Source organism: Saimiri boliviensis, chromosome X (genome assembly GCF_048565385.1).
Source record: "Saimiri boliviensis isolate mSaiBol1 chromosome X, mSaiBol1.pri, whole genome shotgun sequence".
NCBI classification, from domain to species: domain Eukaryota; kingdom Metazoa; phylum Chordata; class Mammalia; order Primates; family Cebidae; genus Saimiri; species Saimiri boliviensis.
This window is the reverse complement of record NC_133470.1, coordinates 75,160,382-75,184,481: the sequence shown is the minus strand read 5'-3', so window position 1 is coordinate 75,184,481 and position 24,100 is coordinate 75,160,382. Positions and strand designations below refer to the sequence as shown.

Genomic DNA, 24,100 nt, shown 5'->3' with positions numbered 1-24,100 from the left:
TTTCCTAGGGATGGTGCCTTTTAAGAAAAAACTTCCCTAAGAACTTATGTTTAGAATGAAAAGAGTGTTACTTAAAATCTTACATGTCCTTCATGCCCAATCTTTTCAGAATGGCTGCTTGAGTTGATCCTGAAAACTCATACCCTTTGACGGCACACACTAAGATAGTATCCTCACTTAATCACAAACCAAGTTTTCAAGGCCATACGCCAAGATGAGAGGAAAACCTCATCAGTTTTTATGTCTGGGGCCTACAGAAATGTTTGTCTTAATAGACCCTGGTCTTGTCATAACTGCAAAGCTGATTCGTCTGCCGGACTGGCTCAAACAGCACTCTTCTAGGGGTTCTAGGCCTGTGTTCTACCCTATGGTACTCCTCTTTATAACAGAATGGTACAGAAAGAAAAATACAAAGGAAAATGACCACAAAAAGAGTTTATTACTGAGAAGTAAAGGATCAAACAACGTGAGTATTCATACCACAAAGCATCAAAAGTATAGCAGTCACTACAACCCAAGACTAGTCACACAAATGCTCTTTTTTTTCCCCATTAATCAAAACCTTGAGACAAAACAGGGATTTTTACCTTCTGCTCAAGTAGATTGCAGAGAGAGAGACAGACCAGGAGCCCAATTAGTAAGAAGTTCTTACCCTTTTGCTGGCTTGTCATGTTCCTGACTTCTCTTCACTCTAGCTTTAATAAGAGCAGAGCAGCTTTGGTCATCTTGCTCACAGTACCATCCTGTGAGTGCCACAGGGTCTTGGCCCCCTAAAGGTTTGCTAAAAAACTACTGTTGTGAGACAGATTAATTAATAAGAGAAAAGGCATACAAATTTACTTAACGTGTCTACGCGGGAGCCTTCAGAATGAAGACTGAACTTTTCAATGAGTAACAGCTTATATATTATCTTGAGGTTACAGAAACAATGGGACTTGGAGCCTGGTAAAACAGGTGATGAGGAGGGGAAGAAGAGGTTCTACTGAGGGCAAAGGTCAGAGAGACTCTGAGGCTTCTTCTTCAGTTCAGCATTTCAAAATGTCATAATTTGCGGTGTTGGTTTCTGAGCCCCAACAGTAGTGTCAGCAATCTTTTAAGACTTAGGGAAGGGGCAGTAAGAGTAAGACCTTTTACATTTTGATAAAGAGATACCATGAAAAATTGTAAAAGCTCACCTTTCTTTCCTTCGCAAACATGAAAATGATTGCATAAAACACACCCAGTTATTTCTTCCTCTGTTTGTATCTGAACAGTAACACGTTCAATATAACCTTGAAAAAGTGTTTCATCTACTGTATTATAAGTAAAAACAGACACTTTGGAATTGTGAACTTTTTGCAACAAAAGAAATAGCAGCATATTCAGATAATGAAGAACAATCACCAGTTATCATTCTTGCCTTAAAACAATGTTACCCCAGCACTTTGGGAGGCCGAGGCGGGTGGATCATGAGGTCGAGAGATCGAGACCATCCTGGTCAACATAGTGAAACCCCGTCTCTACTAAAAATACAAAAAAAAAAACTAGCTGGGCGTGGTGGCGCATGCCTGTAATCCCAGCTACTTAGGAGGCTGAGGCAGGAGAATTGCCTGAGCCCAGGAGGCGGAGGTTGCGGTGAGCCGAGATCGCGCCATTGCACTCCAGCCTGGGTAACAAGAGCGAAAACTCCGTCTCAAAAAAAAAAAAAAAAAAAAAAAAAAAACAATGTTACCATCATACAAAGATCCAAAAAAAAGTGTAGAAAAAAATTTCAATCAACCAGTTGCAATTATTGTGCTTTTATTACACCTGAAAACGTGTGGAAGCCTCCACTAACATAGGTAAGTGTAACTCAAAGGGTGGTTTTGTGAGGTATGGTGGCCCATGCTTGTAATCCCAATAATGTTAGATATTTTTGTAGCACTGTAGTAGGGTACACAGTCTCACTTTCCTCAGCTTCAGTTACTCATGGCCAAATGTGGTCCAAAAATATTAAATAAAAAATTCCAGAATAAACAATTCATAAGTTTTAAATGATACACCATTCTGAGAAACATAATAAAATATTTCCCAGGATATAAATCATCTTCTCATCCGGTGTATCCACACTGTAGATAATACCTCTTATTCACTTAGTAGCTGTATTGGTCCTCAGACAAGAAAATTCACTGCATACAGTGTACAGTACTATCCAAAGTTTCAGACATCCACTGGCAATCTTGGAATGTGTCTCTGCAAATTAGGGGTAACTACAGTTACTAATATTGTTGGAACAATCAAGCATGTGATTAGTAAACTTGCCGCCTTCAGCAGGACATAGATCATCTGGGATATTGTCTTATGTATAAAGTGCATATAGCATGAGTTGCTTACTAGGCAGGAGCAGTGGAAACACAAAAGATAATGATATTTTAAGGAAAATTTCCCAAACGAACCCAAAAGTATATAAAAATACGAAAAAAAATTTTATATTTATCAACTTCATTTTAGTAATCCATTAACATTTTAATGAAGACTGAATATTTTTACAGTTTAAACATTACTAGTGAGATTCAAAACTGAAAATTTATATTCTTTATATTTGACTTCTATACACTGATGATAAAAAAAGTCACTGAACTTTTTTGTTAAGGAAATGTACCTTTTTTTTTTTTCTGGACGTGGTTGCTATTATAAACTAAATGTTGATAATGGATGTGATCCTAGGAGAAAAAAAATAACCAGTATAGTCTGTAGTAGTTTTGCTTCAAAGTGTGCTCCCTCATATATCGAATTCAGTGTTTCAGCCATAATTTATCGTGAAGTACTAAAACTATAATATATAGTTAGTTGGTGGAGATATATTGGCTTAGTAAGCAATAAAACCATCGACATTTAGGTGACATTTATATAAAAACCAAAAGAGATAATTTCAAAACCAAAATAACTCCTTTAAAGTATTGTGTAAAAAAATTGATAAATGCAGATAGTCAATATTTTACATATAAATATTAGTAGTTATTTTAATATAGAATTTAAGATTAGGCCGGGCGCGGTGGCTCAAGCCTGTAATCCCAGCACTTTGGGAGGCCGAGGCAGGTGGATCACAAGGTCGAGAGATCGAGACCATCCTGGTCAACATGGTGAAACCCCGTCTCTACTAAAAATACAAAAAAAAAAAAAATTAGCTGGGCATGGTGGCACGTGCCTGTAATCCCAGCTACTCAGGAGGCTGAGGCAGGAGAATTGCCTGAGCCCAGGAGGCGGAGGTTGCGGTGAGCCGAGATCGCGCCATTGCACTCCAGCCTGGGTAACAAGAGCGAAACTCCGTCTCAAAAAAAAAAAAAAAAAAAAAAAAAAAAAGAATTTAAGATTACTAAGACTGAAAATATATGCATCTTCTAAATATTATTAAAATACTACATCAAAGATGGTTGCTTAAATGTTTGGAGAATATGTGGCAAAAAAGGTATCATTTTTCACTAACACTACAGATTAACATACTCAGGAAAATGAAAAATGACATAGACGGTTAACTTAGAAAATACATACAGCTAGCTAAGTTTTTGAAGTACAACTTGACAAAAGCACAGATTGACAGCATGGGAATCTTTTTCAAGAATGTAAAATTTGAACATAATAACAATATGAAAGAAGATTTTTTTTCCCATTTCATTGCTGAACATATCTACTCTTAACTACATAAATCCACAAAAAAGTACATTATCAATAAATGCGATTTGGAGTTTAAATTTTATCTGAGAGTATGTTCTGATGGAATAGCTAAAATGTAAGGAATGTATCCAGATTAAAGTGCTAGCTTCTAAATTTAAACTAATTTCCAATGAAGAGAAAGTCTGGCTATACAAAAACTGATCAGCTGAACCAAATAGTTGGCTCAGTGTAGTAAAAAAATGTGAATTACATAAAATTAATGTTATAAATTCAAGATTATTCTCTTTATTATGTGAAAATTTATTAGCTAATCATACACAATCATACTGCATACTGAGGTATAGTTGTTACTGAACACAATCTCAGTGTTTCTGCAAGGTAAAAAAAAAATGGTTTTGTTCAAAATATTCAAAGTAACAAATTGAACGATCAGACTTTCTCATTTATTTTATTTATCCGATACACTTAATCATTACAGAATTTTCATAGAAGGAAAGAAGAGAACATGTATTTCAATGGCAGTTAAGCTCAAAGGGCAAAAGGGAAAGTTATAGACCTGAAAGAATAAATTATCCAATAAGAACGTTCCAGACTTAGATAAGGAGAAGTTTTATTCAAAAAGACTACTACAGGCCAGGTGTGGTGGCTCATGCCTGTAATCCCAGCACTTCGGGAGGCTGAGGTGAGTGGATTACCTGAGGTCAGGAGTTTGAGACCATCTGACCAACATGGTGAAACTCTGTCTCTAAAAAATTACAAAAAAATTAGCTGGGTGGTGGCTGGTATCTGTAATCCCAGCTACTTGGGAGGCTGAGACAGGAGAATCCCTTCAATACAGGAGTTGGATGTTGCGGTGAGCAGAGAATATGCCACTGCACTTCAGCCTGGACGAGAGAGCAAGACTCTGTCTCAAATAAATAAATAAATAAATAAATAAATAAATAAATAAATAAATGACTGCTACAATAGGAAGGACTCTCTAGATCTCAGATACAAAGGTCTCAAAATCAAACAGAATCTTTTATAGGGAGAAGTGAGTACAGTACGTAAGGAGATGTTGGACAAATGAGGAGACTGAGTTGACTACGGGATATTTCAGGTTGAATAGGAAATGCATCGCACTGTGGTTAGCTGATTCTCCATAAACTGCTGAAGGAAGCATGCTCTGCACTTCAGTGCTTGCTCAGATTTAGAGGCAAACCAAAGTTCAAGGGCTTCTGGAGAGAAGACAAACCAACTAATGACTGGTCAGAAAAAAAAAAAAAAAACAAAGAAAGAAAAGAGGATTATATAGAGGAGATAATGAGCACTTGGTCAAAAATTTTTGCAGATTATTATGCTGAGCTCTGCAATTGGACAATTATCAATAAGGAGATGATGATCTCCATATTGCATGTTTATATAAAGTTACCACCAATCACATTACAAATTTGTTAGAATGTAATGAATTCCTTATTTCTTCAGAAGAAAATCCATAGAGAGGAAATTCATAAATTTGAAAATTTTTAAATTCATTTCTTTCCTTGAAAGATAATTTCTTTTCCTTTTTTTTTTTTTTTTTTTTTTTTTTTTGAGACGGAGTTTCGCTCTTGTTACCCGGGCTGGAGTGCAATGGCACAATCTCGGCTTACCGCAACCTCCGCCTCCTGAGTTCAAGCAATTCTCCTGCCTCAGCCTCCTGAGTAGCTGGGATTACAGGCAAGCACCACCATGCCCAGCTAATTTTTTGTATTTTTAGTAGAGACGGGGTTTCATCATGTTGACCAGGATGGTCTCGATCTCTCGACCTCATGATCCACCCGCCTCGGCCTCCCAAAGTGCTGGGATTACAGGCTTGAGCCACCGCACCCGGCCAGATAATTTCAACTTATCAAAACTTTATAATATAAATTAGTGGATCTGGTTACTGATAAAAGTTTTTAAAAATTTTTCAAAATATGGCCCTTTGGCTTTGTTATGTATAAAACTTAAATGTACCTCAAGTTTGCTGAAATTGTTTTAAATTTCTCTTGTATTCCCTTCAACATACATCCATAAGACTTATTCTTTACTATGAATGTTATTGAAATAAAGTGCTCAAACTGTTTAGCTATGCATTATCCCATGAGAAGTGTTGTCAAACCAAATTAGAGTAAACAATATGCACACTACTGCTTCATGTTAAAATTTTTAAAACTGATAAGCAAGGTATTCATTCAAACTGTGTGTATAGGCAGTTAATATTGAGAACTGCTATAATAACCATTTTTTAAAAGTTTACATGTAACTGTGAATAAGTTTTTTTGTTTTGTTTTGTTTTTTGTTTTTTTGAGATGGAGTTTCGCTCTTGTTACCCAGGCTGGAGTGCAATGGCGCGATCTCGGCTCACTGCAACCTCTGCCTCCTGGGTTCAGGCAATTCTCCTGCCTCAGCCTCCTGAGTAGCTGGGATTACAGGCACGTGCCACCATGCCCAGCTAATTTTTTGTATTTTTAGTAGAGACGGGGTTTCACCATGTTGACCAGGATGATCTCGATCTCTCGACCTCGTGATCCACCTGCCTCGGCCTCCCAAAGTGCTGGGATTACAAGCTTGAGCCACCGCTCCCGGCCAACTGTGAATAAGTTTTAAGTTTAACAGGGAGACTTTATATTAATTGATCATATGCACATTTCCAATGAACAATGTACTTTCTTGATTCTCTATTTCATATATGTTCTAATCATATTATAGAAATGTAATTTGATTTTTGTTTAATATAAAGTTTTGAGTTTCTACTTTTTTGTATTTTATATTTTATATTTTATTTTACAAAGATAAAAGTGAGAATAAAAAACTTTACAACTTACAAAAATATTTGTCATCAATAGGTTACATTTGTTAAATAACAACTACAGCAACAACAAAAACCCTGGTGCTTCAGTGCCTTCTGTCCAGGGAGCACCGATATAAGACATCTTTTACATAAGTTAGTAACAGTAGCTTCCTCTGGTCAGATGCAGTCTATCACCAGAATAACAGGTTTAGCAATTGGCATAATAACTGGATTTCACCTCCACTCCTCCCACTCCCAATATCCATTAAAAGGAAAAGCCTGGCCACACGCCGTGGCTCACGCCTGTAATCCCAACACTTTGGGAGACCGAGGTAGGCAGATCATGAGGTCAAGAGATCGAAACCATCCTGGCCAACATGGTGAAACCCCTGGCCAACGTGGTGAAACCCTGTCTCTACTAAAAAATACAAAAATTAGCTGGGCGTGGAGGCACGCACCTGTAGTCCCAGCTACTTGGGAGGCTGAGGCAGGAGAATTGCTTGAACCCAGAAGGCGGAGGTTGCAGTGAGCAGAGATCGTGCCACTGCACTTCAGCCTGGTGCCTGGTGACAGAGTAAGACTCTGTCTCAAAAAAAAAAAAAAATGGAAAAGCCTGTGCAGTTTTACCCAGCCCTGCATAATGTATACATTCTATGAGAAATTTGACAATTGTGATTATGTCAGAGGAAATATTTTTTGTTCTTGTTAAAGTTGTCTGACTTATATTTGACTGCAGAGTTTAACCTTGCCACAAGTGTGGCTAAACCACTAGAAAAGCACCTTGTAGAATGATCACTATGAGTCTGCCTCTGGGCTCATGCTTAGTTGAAAGATAGTAATAAGAGTTGATGTCACTCTTTCACTGCGTTGCGCAATGGTATCTGAAATGAACTTGAATCAAACTTAGATGGCAGATTCTGAAAAGAAATTACTAGATACATAGTCTAAGCACATAAAGGATTTACAATCATGCCACAATTTGTGTTTGTACTTCTGAGTCACTGAAGCATGTCTGCTTGAAATTTAACTACTTAAAGAATAATGAAGAAGAATTACTTTTTTAAAAGATAGGGTCTTGCTAGGTTGCCCAGTCTGGCCTCAGACTCTTGGGCTCAAGTGATCCTCCCACTTTGGCCTCCCAAAGTTCCACGATTATAAGTGTGAGCTACCTTGCCCAGCCAAAGAAGAAGGATAATTTTATAACCTTCACAATCAGCATCATGGTTTGTAACTTAGTGAAAGCAATTCATGGTTTATAAATCACACACACACACACACACACACACACACACACACCTATACAGAAAGCACAAAAACCAATGGGTGACAAATGTAGGCTTCTGCTTTAAATTATTCTAAACAGTAAAGATGATACTTCCAATTTCAACAGAGACAATATGGTCAAGATAGGGATTTGACAGAATCTAAAAACTTTTAGAAACAGTGAGTAAGAGAAAGATAATTTGTAAGCACAAAGCACGGGGAAGACAAAAAAGATGTGAATATTTTCTATTTGTTCTTTGAAAATGTATTCATTTATGTTTTGTGAGGAATTGACTGTTTTCTAGGCTGCCAAATTTAGAAACTGCATTAAAAGATTTTCATCTACGTCAATTCTCATAAGCACTCACATCTCTGTTCTAACAGCATATAACAAAATAAAAACTTACACAAGTCAAAACAAGATTTATCTCAACATCTCAAGGAAAAGAAGAACATTTAATTTATAAGAATCAGTCAAATTATAACTACTTTCTAGATCAATGTTTCTAAAAAAGAAGAAAAAAGGAAAAAGGTTTTTTTTTTTTTTTTTAAAGAAAAAATCGAGAAAAAAGATTAGTTACTGAAGTGGGGAATGGGACCAGGAAATATGGGGGAATACTGTTGGTGAGTGACCAAAACCCCTAGGTAGTAAATACAGAATATCGGGAGAATGTGTATATGTTTCAAAGTGCCACTCAAAGTGTTATCCCTACCCTAGAAATAACAGTATACTGCCCTCACATGATATTAGAATGACATTTTCTGATTTCTTATACATTTTGAAATTTCTAAATATTATTTGGTTAAAATTAGTGATCCTTGGGGCAGGAGCTCAATGTACTTTTTAAAATACAGGCTCTAAATTTGGTAGACAATTGCTAAAATATTCACGAAATAATAAGGAGATGCAGGAGTTAGCCATCTCAATAAAGATTTATCATTCAATAATAGGTTATATGTCCAGCATCAGTACTTCTCACATACGGGGACAGAAACAAAAAGTGTGTTTAAGATAAGACTCTTGTTTTAAAAAGAATGAATAATTAAGCGAGGAAGGAAAAGGAGAGTACGGAGCCACGGAGAGTTGGAGAATAATTAAATGTCAAAATATGTCAGACAACTTACGGAGAAGAGAAAGAAAACGTAATGAACATCTATTTTGTGGAATGCTTTTGATTCTAATTTGAGGTTTTCTCACACAGCAGCCTAAAAGGATGTCTTATTCTTTTTTATTGAATGACCCTTGGTGCCAAAATACTGTGTAGGGGTGTATGTGTGTGTGCATGCGTGTGCGTAATTAATAGTCAGCTGACAGTTTCAGTCAGTGAATAGCCTAGGGCTCAGTCTTACCCTCAAATGCCACCTAGCACCTAGGGTTCCAACACCCCTCCCTGAAAACCCTTCTGACATCATCACAGGCCAATGATAGCAGGTATCCGTAGGACTATGTTCAAGTGCCAGAACCAGCATCTCCTACATTTAGAGCATTTTCTTGTGTGATAGGCAGCTCCCTAGATGCCCCCAATGATTCTCAAAGCGTTTATGGCCTCGTTGTGACCCATAAACTATTCAGACGTGACAGTGTGCAACTTCTGAGGCTAGGCCATAAAGGGCATTTCATCTTCTCAATTGCTTGCTCTTGGGAAAGGCAGCTGTGATGCCATTAGGAAAATTCAAGCAGCCTTATGCAGAAGTGAGGGAATGTGTTATTTTTCTGGGGTCCATGAGGGCGCATAGTTTTAAGGGCAAGAATTTCCCAGCACCATGCCCCCCTCCCATGTCTCTACATCTGGGAGATTTAACGGGTTATGTCTGAATTTCATGGGCGTGGGAAGAAACTAAAAGTCAATCACTCCAGCGAAGTTCTAAGGAACTCTTTTCATTGGCCAGAGGAACTTGGGAGGGTGGGATTGTCTCCCTCAATAAGGTCCCCTGCTCCTTCACCCAAGCCGGATTTCCAGCTCTCTGGAATCCCCTCCCACACTCTTCATGGAAGTCTTTCTCTTCTTCTCTTTTCTCTACCTTAATAAAATCACCTTTCTGCAACACTTCTTGTGTCCGATACTTACCTTTATGAGCATATGGTGCACCTGCAGTGGTCCCATCGCTTATTCTTTAAGAGGTTGGAGACCAAGAACTCACAGCCTTCTCTTGGGGGAGCTGTGCCTCATCAGCACCCAAGAAAAAAACCCAGTTACAGAAGCACATATGGAAATGTATTGATGGGGTCCGGCACACGGTACCACAAAATATGACATCATAGCATTTGAGAAAACAGTAGAAACAGGAAGATCACTCTCTTTTTTCCCTTACCTTTCTCCTCTGAAGTAGGTTATAAGATTCTCATTTGAGATGTCTCCACCCTATACTGGAGGAAGGAAACATCCTTATTAGTAAAGACACAGACATGCCAAGAAGAATCTGAACAAGCAGGTCTTGCTAAGTTTCTGTCAGTTTATTACCATTATATTATATCCTTTTGTCCTCTAATCATATTTTTTTGTTTTCAATCATATTTCCTCATGACTATCTGCTCTTCATCAAAACTAAGCATAAAAATCCACATACCCACCAGTTTCTTTCAGTTATTTCTGAAGGCTTTGATGCCACATAAAACTTAATTTTAAAAAAGGTATATGCTTTTCTTTTGTTAATCTGTCTTTTGCTATAGCTGCCTCAGCTGTGAACCTTGCAATAGGCATAAAAGATAGTTCTTTTTTCGTGTAGTACTAAGACTTTCCACCAACAGCCACCATTAACTTACCAGTAATGTAAACACGCCTTAATAGGGGCAGATCCTCTATCTCTAGTCATGTCTCCTGTTGACAACTGCCCTAGCTGACATCTAACTGCAGTCTTATTAGAGACATCAATCAGGAACTGCCTTGCCAAAACACTCCCAAATTTCTTACCTATAGATACTGTGAGAAATAATACATGTTTATTTGTGTTTTAAGCCACTAAGTTTTGAATAATTTATTACACAGGATTCCATAACAAGTACAAGTATTTGTACCTAGAAGTAGGATGATATCATAACAAAAACTTAAAAGGTTGAGGTGGCTTTGGGATAGGACTACAGAAATAAGCCAGAAGGACCTTGAGAAAAATGCTGTTGAAAGCCTTGTAGAAGACCAAACAAACAAACAAACCAAAAACAACTTTTTAGTTATCCTCTTAGGTTTAATAAATGGGGACCTGACAACAGACAAATAAACAGGCAAAAATAAAATATATATACAACTCGATTAATTTTTAATTGTACATGCACAGGGACATCACAGAAAAAGAGTGAATACCCAATAAAGTGATGAGATTTGAAATCTTAAATATCGTTTCAATAGAGGAAAGAGAGAAGGAGAAAGGCCACTTAATGGGAGAGCAACTAAATTTTAGTTAGGAAATATAAATGGGCCCTTAGGAAAATATACGGGAGATATGTATATGAAATATACATGGGAGATAATATATTGTCTGTGACAAGGTCTGTCTGTGTGGTGTCAACTTATTATCTCTTTTTTTTGTGATAAAAGTCAATCTTTCCTGAATGATTAAACTCCCAGGGAGGAGATTCATGACAATTGAGTTTTTTCTGAGGATCTGTTTTTAGGCAGATAAAGGGAGTTCAGGGAAAGTCTCTTTCTGCATTTGCTGATTCTCAGATGTCTTGAGCTTAAAATCATTCTTATGCTACTGTAGCACATTCTGGACTTTGCCAGCCTAAAATACCTTAAAGAAACTGTTAGCAGAAGCCTGATCACCCTTGGAAAGGTGGTTTTGGCAAAGGGTTAAAATAAAATAAAATAAAAGTTATTGGAAAATAGAGGAAAGAAAACTCTCGTTTTGTAATGGCAAGTGTTTAATCCACACTGGAGCCTGTATTACCATGAAAGGTAGGGTATGTACCTAATGAAGTGGGTGATCTAGCCAAGGAGATTTCCAGGCACAATCTGGCTTCTCCTATGCTGCACTGGGTTTTTGATATTCATCCGTATTCATTTTATCCCCAGTGTGTGGACAAGGCATTTTGGATCATACACAGATGATTTATTAATGTCTACATAATAATAACTGTGTTGGTTTTCCAATGACTCCATCCTTACCAGTAGGGCAATATCAAATAAACTAGATGGAAGAACGTATAAAAGTGGCAAAGCTTCCACAGGCAAGAGATAGTGAAAAAAATATTTTCCCTACTTACATGCTGGAGAAAGAGTTACATCCCTTTTCCTCCCAAAAGGAAGTAGATAATAATCTTTGCTCTTGGAAACAGAATGGAAAGAATCCTGGGTTATCATTCTAACTTTTTAAAATGTAAATACATCTAACCAAGGGCCTTTTTAAAATGTAAATATATCTTACCAAGGGCCTTGGTGTCAATGACTTTTATGACTTAGAGCTTTTCCAAGGTTCCAGGCCTCATTTTTCCTTGAAATTAAAACACATACCTCTAGAGTTAGGCAAATATTTCTGGAGTTCTCTCATTATCTATGCAATTGTAAATTAACTTCTTAAAGTTGGCTCTTAGACCAGGATCCCGAGTTTTTAAGCATAATTTATTTCAGAATGTCCCACGTCTGCCCGTACTCATAAATATTCTCTCCGTACCTCAAAATTTCTTCATTGTCGTCTTCTGGAAAATTTGTTCATAATATGGCACATTATTGGTTGTTTTGTTTTAATCTGACCAACAAGAATTAGGACCAAATACGTTCAGTTTGTTGTAAACAACAGCTATTCAACTATTGCCAGGATTCCAAGGGTAAGATGAGATCAAATCTGCACTACTGGTCTTAGCCACACCCTCCAAGGATCTTGGGTTTCATCAAACAAATCTCATTAACAATTAAGGTTTATCTTAGAAAGCCCTGTGGTTTCCCATTTAAGTATCTATATTAACTTTGCTCAACTAGCCAGAAGCATATACACGAGGTACAACAGAAGAATTAATAATTTCCTGCTGAGCTCAGTGGCTCAAGCCTGTAATCCCAGCACTTTGGGAGGCCGAGGCGGGTGGATCACAAGGTCAAGAGATTGAGACCAGCCTGGTCAACATGGTGAAACCCCGTCTCTACTAAAAATACAAAAAAATTAGCTGGGAATGGTGGCACGTGCCCGTAATCCCAGCTACTCAGGAGGCTGAGGCAGGAGAATTGCCTGAACCCAGGAGACGGAGGTTGCGGTGAGCCGAGATCGTGCCATTGCATTCCAGCCTGGGTAACAAAAGCGAAACTCTGTCTCAAATAAAATAATAATAATAATAATAATAATAATAATAATAATTTCCTCAGATTTCACTTTGATCTGCAAGGAAGAAATCTATACTAAATTTTATTAATACAATGCTGGTCAGTGAGATGAAGCTGCCTGTTAAATACCTTCGAGACTAAGGAGGGGGTCACGAATCATTTGCAATAAAATCCAGGACACCTTTAATACCACCCTTCTAGTGTAAGTAGTCCTGTTGTAGAAAAAAATTCTACAGAATATATCTCTGAACACTTTAATGTGCTGCCATCTATCCCTAGGTATCAATCAAGGCTAGAGAGAGGTAACATACGCTTTGTACAGAGGACACAAGAAGCACAATTCCAGAAGTCTCTTACGGTACTCCTGGAGATAAAGAATTTACAACTGTTGGATGCCCCTATGTAAGACATACATGTCAGGCAGCACAAATAGAGAAAGCCTCCAATCTGGTCTCACAACTCCCATTGGTTGGTAAATTTTAGAAACCCCCACACTGTGGCAGTTAGGTCACAATATTTTAGTTCGATTCGGTCTGTGATTCTGAGGGACCCCTTGAAGGCAGTAAGTTTCCGGCAATGCTGCTTATCCACGACACCAATGTATCTGTTCCATGAGATATGGATGACATCTGTAGGTGCCCTGTGTTGAAAAGTAGAAGCTGAAGTCATCCCCAGCTCTCTTGCCAAGGATGGTTGGCTCAGTAGGTAGCCTGAATTCAAAGCCCTCACAATGGTATGGAAAGCAGTTTAAAAGAACTCCTTCCAACCAAGGCAGCCAGTTGGCAAAACAGCATAGACCAGTGCTCCAGGGACACTTTGTAAAAGACAGAGCTTATGAATGCCCCTTTTCCTCCACACTTCTTAGAGGTTTAAGTTTACCCTTCCCCAATGGCATGGTTTTTGCTTTCTACCATTTTATAAAACCTGGCTGTCCCATTTCTTTAACTCTCACTTTATAGTTTTTTGTTATCAGTCTATGACATGGTAAAAAGCCCCATAAAACTGCACACCTCAACCATACCTCGGCTTTCTGTTGAAACTGCTCTCTGTAACCCCTAATGTGGCAGACAAGCAGTCCAAACCCAAGCCATCTTGGCCCCTGCAACTTGTAATAAGTAACTAAGGTGTGTGATTTCCACCCTACCCAGACAATGTGTAAATTAATGTTTATCTTGACTTCTGTGAACCACTTAAGTAACAATCGGAATGTCCAAAGTCTCCTGGCTCTTGAAACGTCCAGAGCCCCTCACCCTCATCTCCGCCAACGAGGTGATTTACAGAATCCACTAGCCCTCAGAATGTCTGAAACCCCTCATGCCCCCCACCCCTCACCCTCACCCCCGAAGTGGTTTTACGGGTATAAAAGGTCTTGACACCCTCTTTTTGGGGCCTCAGGTTGGAGAGACAGTAGTCCTCTGTGGCCGTCGGCAATAAAGACCCTGCAATTTGGCATATTCTGTCTTGGTGTTGACTTTCTATGCTCGCTCCACTATGAGTCATCTTCTACTTTTAGATCTTTTGTTCAGAACATTCTGGCGGAAGAGAAACAAAAGCCATTCTATGGAAGAACATTTCCATAAAAAAGTCTGAATATGCCCGCTCCTTTCCCAGTCAACCTGAACTGGGGTTACAATTATAAGAAAAACAAAAAACATGTCAAGTCTAAGGAAATTATTGGGCCATAATCCTGAATTGCTTTTTTCAGAATAGATCTATATCATCCAATAAATATCTAGTGAGAAGATCAGCCCACACTGGGGATAGTTGCATTCAATAATCAAACTACTTTATCAAGGCATTTGTACAAAGAAAACATAAGGATGTAGTTGAACTATCAGCTTTTTGTTGAGTGATTTTTGCTGTAAACAGAACAAAAAAAAAAAAAAAAAAAAAAAAAAAAAAAAAGCCAGCTTTAGTGAGATATACCAGAGAGGGGACTGAAAGTCCAACTTGATTCATTCTCACAGGAAATGCGGGGAGGCAGGGCAGCTTCACTATTTCAATTTAGCCCTACCTGATCTAAAGGACTTTTTCAGAAATCAAAAGTCAGCAAGGAAACAGGCTAGGTAATAAGCGAACATTTCATCAGAGAACAGATCCTTCTCTTGATAATAAACTAGATAGTTCATTCAATATCCATGATTTAATTTCATAGTTCAGGACTCCACAGAGGGATGTTTTTCAATAGTCTCAGAATCCTAATTCTTACCATTGTTAAGTATGACCATGTCTGCTCTTAACTTTGAATGTCACAGGCTTGAAGCTGCCCAAGGTTGTGGGAACTTCTTTCATCAAAAGAAACTGGTTGTGATGCACAGAGTCAAAGGAGATCATTTAGAAACTTTAAGATTTAATAACTGCCCTATTGGATTTCAGACTTGCATGAATCCTGTAGTCTTTTTGTTCTGATCAGTGTCTCCCATTTGAAACAAGTTATTTATCCAATGCGGGTATCTCCATTGTATTCAGGAAGTAACTTACTTGCTTTTGATTTTACAAGCTTATAAGTGAAAGGGACTTACCTTGTCTCAGATTAGACTTTGGATTTAGGCTTTGGGGTTAATGCTAAAATGAGTTAAGACTTTGGGGAACTGTTGTGTAGGCATAATTGTGTCTTGAAATGTGAGATAGACAAGATTTTAGAAGGGCCAGGGCAGAACGATACGGTTTGGCTTTGTCTCCCCAACAAAGTCTCACCTTGAATTGTAATCTCATAATTCCCACGTGTTGTGGAAGGGATCCGGTGGGAAGTAACTCATTCATGGGGGCAGTTTTGCCATGCTGTTCTCATAATAGTGAGTTCTCCTTCAGGATCTGGTGGTTTTATAAGGGGCTTTTCCCCCTCTGCTCAGCACTGCCATGTAAATAAGTAAGTGTTTGCTTCCCATTCTGCCATAATTGTAATTTTTCCTGAGGCCTCCCCTTCCTTGTGGAATGGTGAATCAATTAAACCTCTTTCATTTATAAATTACACATCTCAGTTATGTCTTTATTAGCAGAGTGAGAATTGACTAATACACTTTTGCTTCAGTCATGCATTTAAATAACAGCAGCTCCAGCCAACAGGAGCTTGCAAACTTATGAAAGACCTCATGCCAGAATCTCCCTGACAAGCCACTCCTGAATTCTTGTTCCATAGAAATGACAGGAGACATAGATCACTTTTTGCTGTTTTTAATTGCCATTCTATAATAATTTATTGTGCAGCAATAGATAAAAAAAATGCACCATGCAGTGCTGTTTTTAAGGAAATAGTGATTATTATTTCTGTATATTAATGGAAAGCTAGTGAGCATGGAGTATGAGTGAGAAGTTAAGGAAATATGAAGAGCAGCGTGTTCTACTAGAAAGAAGACAGTGTCATTTAGTTCTTTTAATATTGAATTTGTTTACCCACAGCCAATATCACACTGAATGAGCAAAAACTGGAAGCATTTCCTTTAAAAACGGGCAATAGACAAGGGTGACCTCTCTCACCGTTTCTATTCAACATAGTATTGGAAGTTCTAGCCAGAGCAATCAGGCAAGAAAAACAAGTAAATTGTATTCAATTAGGAAAAAAAGAAGTCAAATTGTCTCTATTTGCAGAAGACATGATTTCATATTTGGAAGACCCCATCATCTCAGCCCAAAATCTCCTTAAGATGATAAGCAACTTCAGTAAAGTCTCATGGTACAAAACCAATGTGCAAAAATTGCAAGCATTCCTATACACCAATAACAGACAGAAAGCCAAATCATGAGTGAACTCCCATTGACAATTGCTACAAAGAAGAAATGCTCCCATTCACAATTCCTAAAATACCTATGAATACAACTAACAATGGATGTGAAGGACCTCTTCAAGTAGAACTATAAACCACTGTTCAAGGAAAAAAGAGAAGACACAAGCAGATGGAAAAACATTTCATGCTTATGGGTAGGAAGAATCAGTATTGTGAAAATCGCCATACTGCCCAAGTAATTTATAGATTCAATGCTATCCCCATCATGCTACCATTGACCTTCCTCACAGAACTGGAATAAAACACTTTAAATTTTATATGTAACCAAAAAAGAGCCAGCATAGCCAAGACAATCTTAAGCAAAAAGAACAAAGCTGGAAGCATCATGACATTTGACTTCAAATTATACTGTAAGGCGGAGGTGACGCGTGCGGTCGCGCGCCCCTTCCGGCGTGGGGAGGGCGCTGAAGATCGGGGCCGCTCGGCCGCAGGCCGCCTCCGACGCCGCGGGATGTAGCGCGGGGGACCGCGGCCCCCAGCACAGCCCGCCCGTCAGGCCTGTCAACCATCACAGGGAGATGTCTGCCCCCTGGGGCTGAGAGACCCCAACCTTTCCCCAAGCTGAAGCTGCAGGGTATTGAGGTACCAGCCAGATGTCTTCCCACAAAGGATCTGTGGTGGCACAGGGGAATGGGGCTCCTGCCAGTAACAGGGAAACAGACACGGTGGAACTGGCTGAACTGGGACCCCTACTAGAAGAGAAGGGCAAACGGGTCATCTCCAACCCTACCAAAGCTGAAGAAGAGCAAACATGCCCAGTGCCCCAGGAAGAAGAGGAGGAGGTGCGGGTACTGACACTTCCTTTGCAAGCCCACCACGCCATGGAGAAGATGGAGGAGTTTGTATACAAGGTCTGGGAGGGACGTTGGAGGGTCATTCCATATGATGTGCTCCCTGACTGGCTAAAGGACAATGACTATCTGCTACATGGCCATAGACCACCCATGCCCTCTTTTCGGGCTTGCTTCAAGAGTATCTTCCGCATCCATACAGAAACTGGCACCATCTGGACCCATCTGCTTGGTTTTGTGCTGTTTCTCTTTTTGGGAATCTTGACCATGCTCAGACCAAATATGTACTTCATGGCCCCTCTACAGGAGAAGGTGGTTTTTGGGATGTTCTTCTTGGGCGCAGTGCTCTGCCTCAGCTTCTCCTGGCTCTTTCATACCATTTATTGTCATTCAGAGAAAGTCTCTCGGACTCTTTCCAAACTGGACTATTCAGAGATTGCTCTTCTAATTATGGGGAGCTTTGTCCCCTGGCTCTATTATTCCTTCTACTGCTCCCCACAGCCACGGCTCATCTACCTCTCCATCGTCTGTGTCCTGGGCATTTCTGCCATCATTGTGGCACAGTGGGACCGGTTTGCCACTCCTAAGCACCGGCAGACAAGAGCAGTTCCAGTCTCATCAGATTTTCCATGTCCTGGTGGTGGCAGCAGCCTTTGTCCACTTCTATGGGGTCTCCAACCTTCAGGAATTCCGTTATGGCCTAGAAGGTGGCTGTACTGATGACACCCTTCTCTGAGCCTTCCCACCTGCGGGGTGGAGGAGGAACTTCCCAAGTGCTTTTAAAAATAACTTCTTTGCTGAAGTGAAAAAAAACAACAACAACAACAAATTATACTGTAAGGCTACAGTAATAAAAACAGAATGGTACTGGTACCAAAGCAGAGATATTGACAAATGGAACAGAACAGAGGCCTTAGAAGTAACACCACACCACACATCTACAACCAGGTGATGGGGGGATGAAGGCAGCCAACCACCATGGCAAGATCTGCACATGTACTGCAGAACTTAAATTATAATTAAAAAAAAAAAAAAAAAAAACAAGAAGAAGGCACTGTATTGTACTAGAAAAAACATTTGCATTAGAGTCAAGGAAACCTGGATTACAATTTCATCTCTGCTAAAGACTAATTGTATGGCATTGATCAAATGATTTATCCTTTTTAGGATTCAGTTTGTTCATCATTACAACTAAAGTCTAGTTTCTACCTAATTCAAAAGAGTTGTAAGAAAAGGTGTCAGTTAATATGACTGCAGAAAAACCGTGCTGAAAACAGTATTTATTGTTCCTGAATGTCTGTGAATCAGATATTTAGAAGCAGCTTGGATGCACATTCTCTCCCAAGTTGGCAGTGAAGTGGTAGCTGGGGCTGGGGTCATCATTTGCATGTTAGACACAAGGGCTGACAATAGCTGCAGGATAAAACAGCTGATGTCTCTCCAGCACCTTCTTATTTTTTTTAATCTCTGTAGTCCTTCTTTGTGGGCACTTCAGCATAACGGGTTCACAGAAGCCAAGCAACTTAAAATTGTTTCCACATGAGAGCTACCCTAACAAAACAGCTAACATCTCTTATGGCTTTTCCCTATAACTCAGAATAAGCTTTTTGTGGTCACTTTATTGCAAAAGCAATCAACACACCAAAGTTTGAGAACACTATTATGGTTTATTCTACATGGCTGCCAGGTTAATTAGGATTGACCCATCTGGCTCTCATTTCACATAGTTTTCATCAATTCAAATCCACATATATTAATTATTAATAAGCATGGGTAGAATTATTGGTTAAAATAAGTAAATAAAAGTGACTATTTTTCCACATCTTATGTAGATATAGAATTTATATAACCTGAACTAAGTGCACAAATTTTTTCCAATTTTCCCTTTTCTTCGTTCTTGACATTAAACACATTTTTATTTTTATCTCATTTCAACTGAACATTTGATGGAGCTTCAAATATTTGAAATACTGTGATTAATGCTTGTTTATTTAGGAACTGATTAGGCAACTGTCAGACTCTTCAGTCCTCTGGTCTCATGCTTATTCTAGTTCTGCTGTTCAGTTTACCTGCTCAGTCTTCATTATTATCTTTTCAACAGAGTAGGCAAGGTGCAAAGCGTGATCGAATGGAAGTAAAACTTAATTAAGTGATTTTTCTATGTGTTGGCAACTTTCTTGACAATGTGGTAGATATGGACCTTATATATCTTTCTTTACTTAAAGAACCAAGATTTTTGGAAAAAAAAAAATATATATATATATATATATCATGAAGACAAGATCAACTGCCAAACTGTATAAAGTGACAGCTCCCAAAGGCAACAAAATATAACTCAATAATTCTAAACTATTTCAGCTTTTTCCTTGATATAAATGCTTGACATATAATGCATATTTAATTGTTTCCAAATATCTATTGAATATTTGGATGTTCGGATGTTTGTCACTGAAATGTTCTTATCTGAGAGCATGATTACTGCATGCTATGGTGTAAAATACAGCTATGATTAAGTAGATACATTGGAGAGCACTGGTATAAGCAAACAGACTCTTTAGAATCATTATTCTAAGTCTTGTTAACGTATTTGCTTTAAAATGTTTGCTGCAAGATAGATTCTCATATTAAATGCAGCAAGATTTTTTTAATTCACATTTAAGGAGTAATATGCACTCTCTTCCTCATGCTCTCTAAAAGGTCTAAAGAAAGTTATTTCCAAAAGGAATAATTAACGTCGGACATAAGTTTTGAATGCTAACTAAAAAACTGTTAATCTTTATTGTTCTATGGTAAACAAAAACCGTTTTAATATTTGTACCAAACTAATTTTGTTGACAAAGCCATCATCAAACGCCAAAACTTCAGATTTAGTGAAAAGCTTACATACAGTGTTTCATGAATTTTGAAATGTCTTCAAACATTTAATATTGTAAAGCATCTGTTACAGACCAACTCATGGAATTTTAAACATTTCTGTATGTACTCCACTTGGTTGGCTAAAATGTTTATTTAATTACATTCAACATTTTTCTTTTTTCTTTTTTTTTTTTTTTTTTTTTTTTTGAGACGGAGTTTCACTCTTGTTACCCAGGCTGGAGTGCAATGGCGCGATCTCGGCTCACCGCAACCTCCGCCTCCTGGGTTCAGGCAATTCTCCTGCCTCAGCCTCCTGAGTAGCTGGGATTACAGGCACGCACCACCACGCCCAGCTAATTTTTTGTATTTTTAGTAGAGACGGGGTTTCACCATGTTGACCAGGATGGTCTCGATCTCTTGACCTCGTGATCCACCCGCCTCGGCCTCCCAAAGTGCTGGGATTACAGGCTTGAGCCACCGTGCCCGGCTCATTCAACATTTTTCTCAACATGACGCTCTTGCAAGCCAGATTTCCAACAAGATACTACGGCAATAAAAGCATGCCATATTGTGTTATTTTCAATTTTCTCTAAATCTTAAAATGGATCATTGTTAGTTAAATTATTACTTATAAATGAATTATGATCTAGCAAATCTCTATGTATTTAGTAAAATAATAACTACTTGTAAATTTAAAATACTTATTTTAAACTTTGTGTATGAGCAAGCAGACAAAGGGGAGAGTCTTCATTACTATTTGTAAATCAAGTAAACCTTTAGGCATATAGATATTTATTTACTGTTTTTATATCATCGGTTTCTAAAGGTAAACAAAATAAAAACATACATTGGTTTTTCTTTTAAACAGCTTCTACAAATACGTGGGATAATAACTACACCGAGAATTCATTCATTTTTGTTGCAACGAAGTGTTCTCTACAAACACTTTTCTTCTTAGAAACCTAAAAGTAGGACAATTTGAAGTATTTCTTTAATTTCAATCAAATTTCAGAACAACGAAACATTCAAAGCTGATTAATAGATCAGGTAATCATTTGAGAAAACAATGGAGGGCCAGTGATTGATTTCTATAGATAAAGAAATGACTGGGCTCAGTGGCTCACACTTATAATCCCAACACATTAGGAGGCCAGGGTGGAAGCATTGTTTGAGCCATGGAGTTCGAGATAAGCCTGGGCAACAGACCCTAATCTCTACAGAAAATAAAATTAAAAATTAGTAGGGCATATGTTGTGTGCCTATAGTCCCCAGTTACTTTGGAGACTGAGGTGGGAGGATTGTTTGAGCCTGGGAGGTTAAGGCTACAATGGCCAGTGATTGTGCCACTGCACTCCAGCCTAGGTGACAGAATGAGACCCTGTCTCAAAAAAAATCATATATATATATATATATATATATATATATATATATTTCTTTTTTTCAAAATAGTAGACTCCTTGTGTACTTCAGTTATCAGTTATAGAGCTTTATATATTGAATGTTAAGTTATGATACCCTCTGCTTTCAGTTCTGTTCACTACCTTTCTTTTTTAAATCTGTGAGGAAAATAATGTCATAATCATCAAAATAAATTCTGAATTTTGAAAGCAATTTCACTTAAATATCAACATCCACTGGCACAAAAAGCGTCGTCTTATTTGTAAGTTTATATTTAAATAAATATCTTACTGATGGTACATTAGCCTACAAATAACCACTTAGTTTCCAAGTAGATGCACATGTAAACTTAAAACAAATATATAGAAATCTCAACATGCATTACAGCTGCTAATTATTCTAATTTATGATCGCTTTTAAAACAAACAAGCCTGCCTCATAGTAATATTCCAGGAACTATTTAGAAATTTTGTGTTTAAGAGTTTTCAGACATTCTGAAGAAGAGAAAGGAGATATCAATTATATACAAGGGGGCTTTTGCAGCCTTAATTTATATGCATATCATCAACAGATTAGTACAAGTGCATTTCAAATTGGTTTTGAGTAACCAGATGTGATCAAATCTTAATACTATATTGATATTGATAATATACTACGTACAGATATATTTCTAGATATAGATACAGATACAGATGTATATATATAAGTACTTGAGCCAATAAAGTACCACCAGTGCTAGGACTTTTTTTTATAGTTAACTTGGTATCAACCGTCCCTCTACTTTACTCTGTTTTGAGGAGTTCACCATTATTTTGGGCCATTTATAAGGGACTTTAAATATGAGTTACTTTGGATGAAATTCTGAGATGACTCCAGGACTGGAGAGTTTCCAGGGCCCTCACATTTGGTTGTGCAGACTGTGTACTGCACAGGTTTAGGATACTGTATTTCATATTGTAATCTACATGAATAAAATAAACTGCCAAACTTGTAAATGGACCTCACTAAGACCATAGGTGGCACCCACACTGGATTTTAAAGCTGCTGTTAATGAAAGAATACCTAAATTACAGAAATAGATAACAGAAAACCAGGAACTAACAGTCTTTCCTCACACAGTATGTGTCTATGTTCAGAAGCGGGTTTAAGGTTTTGTTTGCCAGATTCCCTTCTATTTTCTCCAGGCATTAGCATGGCATCCAGGAATTTATTACACTCTTTCACAATTCAAAAGTATAGGAAATAAGGCCGGGCACGGTGGCTCACGCCTGTAATCCCAGCACTTTGGGAGGCCGAGACGGGTGGATCATCAGGTCAAGAGATCGAGACCATCCTGGTCAACGTGGTGAAACCTCGCCTCTACTAAAAATACAAAAATTATCAGGGCATGGTGGCATATGCCTGTAGGCCCAGCTACTCAGGAGGCTGAGGCAGGAGAATTGCTTGAACCCAGGAGACGGCGGTTGCAGTGAGTCGAGATGGTGCCATTGCACTCCAGCCTGCGTAACAAGAGCAAAACTCCGTCTCAAAAGAAAAAAAAAGTATAGGAAATAAAGTTACTAGAATCTTCTCTCAAAAGTATTCCCTGTTTCTTTGCTCTCAGTTTTCAGTTCTAGTTTATTTTCATGCAATCCTATGAATTCTCTCAAATCAAACCTTTGCTCCTTTCCATCTTCCAATCTATTTGAACACCTGCTAATCTCTCAGAGATCCCGAATGGTGTCCAATTTCTGTATTTTTCCCTCAAAGCTCATTGTTGTATTATAAACACAGTTCCCTGGTTTTCTGGTCTTTTATTTTGAATTTCAAAGCCTTATTTCATAAATAAAATAAATATGTAAATTAATTATATTTATTTCAATAAAAATCTGACCAGTTTTGTTTTATATGGATGTTTTTAATTAACAAAGTTTCAAAAAATCACCAACAAAAGGAAGAAAAACAACTAAATATATTTTATTTATCAGAATATGTTTTGGGGAAAAAAGGGTCTCACTTGGTGACTCAGGCTGGAGTGCAGTGAGGCAGTCATGGCTCACTGCAGTCTTAAACTTCCGGGCTCAAGTGATCATTCTGCCTCTACCTCCCAAGTAGTTAGCATTACAGGTGCTTGCCAACATACCCAGCTAATTTTTTATTTTTAACTTTTTGTAGAGATGAGGTCTTGCTATGTTTCCTAGGCTGGTCTTGAACTCTTGGCTTCAAGCAATTTTCTTGTCTCAGCCTTTCCAAGTGCTGGGATTATAGACACGTGTCACCATGCTCAGCTTTTCAGAACTTTTTTTTTCTAAAACATAAGGAAAAGTTGGAACAAAAGTTAATGATGGAGGA

At 38.1% G+C, this 24,100-nt stretch overlaps 1 pseudogene; it reads left to right on the top strand.

Moving 5' to 3' along the window:
* Positions 1 to 17,107: 17,107 nt before the first annotated feature.
* On the top strand, positions 17,108 to 18,315 carry LOC101034474 (adiponectin receptor protein 1 pseudogene; annotated as a pseudogene).
* Positions 18,316 to 24,100: the final 5,785 nt, after the last annotated feature.